Below are 5,000 nucleotides of genomic sequence, written 5' to 3'. Positions count from 1 at the left end.
CGAAGATGGCCTTACGTAAAACCACCGAGATAGATGAATCCTTTCCCCTAACAGCAGAGATGATCAATCGCAACTTGTATGTTGATGATATACTGTCATGTGTATCGACAGTTGAAAGGGCTAAAAGAAGTATAGTAGAAGCTAATGTAATATTATCACGGGGAGGATTTCAGATCAAGCACTGGTTTATGTCAGGTGAGAGTCCAGAAGATAAGGAAAAGGTACTGGGGTTGAACTGGAATCCTAAGGAGGACCTGTTTTTCTATGTGATAAAGATAAATTTCTCCAATAAAGTAAAAAATATTCGAATGGAGCCACCCATAAAGAAATCAGAAATCGATAAGAAACTCCCGAATACGTTAAAACGAAGGATAGTACTCAGTCAAACTGCTTCGGTATATGATCCCCTTGGGTTCAATGTGCCATTCACCTTGAAAGTAAAATTGCTTACGCGTGATTTACTAACCACCATCAATGAAAATGAGCGAATAATAGATTGGGATGAAGCAATGCTAGAATATATGTATGAAAGATGGAGAAAGTTATTTAAAGAAATGTATGAGTTAGAAAACTTGACGTTTCATAGATGTGTGAAGCCTAAAGATGCCGTTGGTAAGCCTGATCTAGTAATTTTTTCAGATGCGAGTAAGCTAGCTCATGGAGCCTGAGCGTACGTGAGATAGAAAGTGAGGGAGGGACCCTTTATAAGTAAACTCTTGATGGCAAAGAATAGGATTGCCCTTACTCGACAGCTCACCATACCACGGTTATAGCTATGTGGGGCTGTGTTGGTCTGCCGGTTGAGGATTGTGATTGAGAAGGTAATAGACATTGAATCTGAGTCAGTCATACATATTATTAATTCATCTATTGTTTGAGCACAAATTTGTAATAAGTCAAGCAGTATTAATATTTTTGTCGCTACTAGAGTATCAGAAATTCAATCTAAATCAAAGTCTGTTTAATGGTTTTAGACATCCTCAGGAAATAATCCAGCAGACTTAACTACAAGGTAAAACACACCCTATGCTTTTAGGTTGTAATTCTTCATGGCAGAATGGACCCCCCTTCATGTGTTTACCTGTTAGTGAATGGCCCATCAGTCAGTCAAATGATCTCAAACTACCAGATATTGCTCCAGTCACAATTGTAAATAATCTATGTAGGGATAATACTGCTATGATTGATTTAATAGATATGGTAGTTACAGTAAGCTTTTATGAGTAACTGCTAGAGTTTTGAAGGTAGTTAGGTTGAGGTAATTTAAAGGTGTCTTTTTAGTTCCTCGCTCGGATGATTTGAAAGTAGCAGAGGATATAGGGGTGGGGTGGGTCCAGAAGACTATAGCTGATGACTGGGAAAAGAGATATGAGAGACTTGGAGCTGTGATGAATGAGGAAGGTTAAATATGTGTTGGTCAAAGGATTTCAGTATGGCTGAAGGATAATTAGAACAGGAGTACAATCGTATTGTTACCTGTGAGGCATTCATTCACAAGATTGTATATTAAACACATCCATGAGATAGATCATGCTTGTGTACAGGTAACCTTAGCCAACTTGCAATCAAAGTTTTGGGTACCTGGAGCCAGGAAACTTATAAAAACTGTGAAGGCTTGGTGTGTCATTTGTCATAAATTGGCTAAGAAGACTGAAGAGCAATGCATGGGTCAGTGTCCATCTGAGACACTTCAACCCGCCCCACCTTTTTTCAATACAGCTGTTGATTTGTTTGAACCATTTATTATGAAAGACACAGTCAAGAGGCGTACAAGAAAAAGGGTTTATGGGATAATCTTTAATTGTATGGTGAGTAGAGCTGTGTACTTAGATTTAACAGAGGGCTATTATACAGAGAATATTTTAATGACATTGCGTATGTTTGTCTCCATAAGAGGATTTCCAAAGCGTATACATTCAGATGGAGGCTCACAATTAGTAGCATCTAACAAAGAATTGCAAACTATGGCCAGGAACTGGAATATGACACAAATTTCAGAGTTTGGTAGTGTTTTCGGAAATAGGTTGGACATTCAACAAGTCTGCAGATGCTCCATGGGAGAATGGGTGCAGCGAATCTCTGATAAAGTCTGTAAAGAGATGTATTATGATGTCTGCTGGTACTAATATTCTTTCATGGAGTGAGCTTCAGACTTGTATGTTTGAAATTGCTAATTTAATGAATAGCCGTCCAATTGGCCTCAAACCAGGGTTTGATCACAGTTAGGGCATTTATCTTTGCCCTAATGACTTGCTCTTAGGTCATACAGGTGCCAGAGTCCCATGTGGATTATGCAATGAAAGTAATAATCCAAGGCAAAGTTTTGAGTTCATGCAGAAGATTGTAAATTCTTTCTGGAAATGGTGGCATCGAGATTATTTTTCTTCACTTTTAGTTAGGCAAAAATGGCATACTCAGCGTAGGAATTATACTTTTTCAGGAAAACAGTATTGTAAAGGGTGCATGGAAAATGGCCGAAGTTGCCGTAGCTGTACCTGGAAGTGATGGTCAAGTACGAGATGTAACCTTGAGGTATAAAGTGCATAGACCAGGTTCACAGTACAAAGGTCAAACCAATATGTTAATTAAATGGTCCGCTCATAGACTGGAAGTTTTACTTCCTGTTGAAGAACGTGGTGAATGATGAGTTACGGTGGGGTGAGTGTATGATGTAATCATAATTATTTATCATTGTATACTTTTTAACATTATATAATAGAGAAAATTAATGTTAAACAAATTATGAATAATATTAGAGAAAAGTTATTGTGCAAGGTGGTGGTGTTTTGTTGGGGAATGTAGGAGGTTGGCTGCCGGCTGTCTTTTCGGTGTGTGTTGACAGGTGTTGCCTAGCCTCCTAACCAGGTGTGCAAATGTTGGCTGATTTTTGTTTTTATTTATTTAAAGAGGTATTATATCCTGAGTGTACTAGCAGAGGTGTAGGACCAGCATTACACTGGTTAAGCATGTGTGGGGATTTGATATGGAGCGCCAAGGTATTGAATTGTATGGATCGGGTAGATACAAAGTCACCAAGTTATTCAATAAAGTTTTCATGTGGCACTTGGTGACTTTGGATCTACCCGATCCATACAACAGACCACCCCATCAGTTGCAATGCATGCTTATCCGAATGCATGAAATATCACATGAGGTTGGGGTCAAAATGAATAAAAGAAAGGCAAAGATAGTGAGAACGGAATATGCAATAAAAGATTAAATAACATTGGAAGGAGAAAGGATCAATGAAGTCAAATTATTTAAATATTCATGAACAATGATCTCAAATGGAGAATCTTTAAAATTAAATTTAATGGAAGTTACAAAAGCAAATCTGGCAATGAGTAGGTTAAGTAAAATTTGGACATGAGATCACCTAAGATTATATGTAGAAATCAGGATTAGTGAGATCAGTGTTACTATAAGGATATGAGTTTTAGTATGACAATGAAAAAATATCCAAATTTTATTGTAGATTTGAGATCAAATCCCTAGGGAGAATGCTAGGAGTTAAATAGCACGATAGGATTAGAAATTAAACTAAAAAAGAGATTACTCGAGTTCCATATGTAGATGTGATCATGGTGAAGGGTAGTTGGAGATGGCTAGGGCTTGCTCTTTACCGCTCCCCAAGAAAGATTAGTTCACCATAACTTTAACTGGGCTCAACAAGGCCTTAGAAGAGTTGTAAGTACCAGGCCTACATGGCTGAGGACAATGAAGCGTGACGTAGAAGATGAAAGGAAAAGTATGGATTTAAAAACTCATATTAGAGACGATTGGCGCAATCTAACCGAGACTCTTTGTGTCAGTAGGCGTAAGAGGAGATGATAATGATGATTATGATATATGCCTGTAAATATATATATATATATATATATATATATATATATATATATATATATATATATATATATATATATATATATATATATATATATATATATATATATATATATATATATATATATATATATATATATATATATATATATATATATATATATATATATATATATATATATATATATATATATATATATGTGTGTGTGTGTGTGTGTGTGTGTGTGTGTGTGTGTTACAGTCAACATGCGTAATCAGACATTACACGTAATGACTGAAACTTTAAGTCATTTCACGTAAAGGCTGTGACCGTTAGCCGTAATGCGTAATGACTAAAATTTTTAGTCATTTCACGTAATGGCTGAAATATAGGGTCAGACATTTCACATAATGACTAAACTGAATTTTAAGATCTAAGAAATAGCAATGTTTTTTTTATTCCTTTTTTAAAATCAATCGTTGTACACTTGACAAACAATATTCAAATTCAACAACAAACAAAAAAAATTCAGGAAAAAATCTCACTTTCAAATTATTTTTATACAACACTTTCTTATTAAAACCAACTGTTAGAAGCCGAAGCATTTTCATTTCTATATCGTTTACTTGTTTTTGCATTCCAAACAGCTATGACAAAGGCTAGAGCATTTTATCTTGCTTTTGTAGCACTTACAATGATTACTTTCACAGCGTCTGTTCCCGGCCCAATTGCAACGAACAAAACCTTGGCCTCCAGATTTCAATTCTTTTATTACAGCTTGGCGTAAAGATACTTCCTGTGTACAATTTACATCACTTTCTTTTAACAGCTTTAGAGGAGAGAGATCAAACTGATTGTGTGAAAACCTTGCTTTCAACATTCCAGATTTTACACTAATTCTGTACATGTCATTTTGATCTCTATCCACAATAACACCTAGAATTTTACGAGAGGTATTGGAATGGCAACATTGTCTCCTGGCATTCCGGCGGCTAGTTCGAGATGACTTGTTTCACCATTCGCTCAGCCTGTTGTAGCTGAGCGGATCTTGAAGCTGATCTTTCAGTTCGTATCATGTCAATGCGTGAGGCGATGAGGTTTGCAAGATGTTCATCTTCAGTAAGAACAGGGTCATCTTCAATTGGGATTGGTACAGAGCTAGGTAGTATTTGTTCAT

The sequence above is a fragment of the Palaemon carinicauda genome, chromosome 31 (assembly GCF_036898095.1).
Source record: "Palaemon carinicauda isolate YSFRI2023 chromosome 31, ASM3689809v2, whole genome shotgun sequence".
NCBI lineage: Eukaryota > Metazoa > Arthropoda > Malacostraca > Decapoda > Palaemonidae > Palaemon > Palaemon carinicauda.
This window is presented reverse-complemented; position numbering follows the sequence as displayed.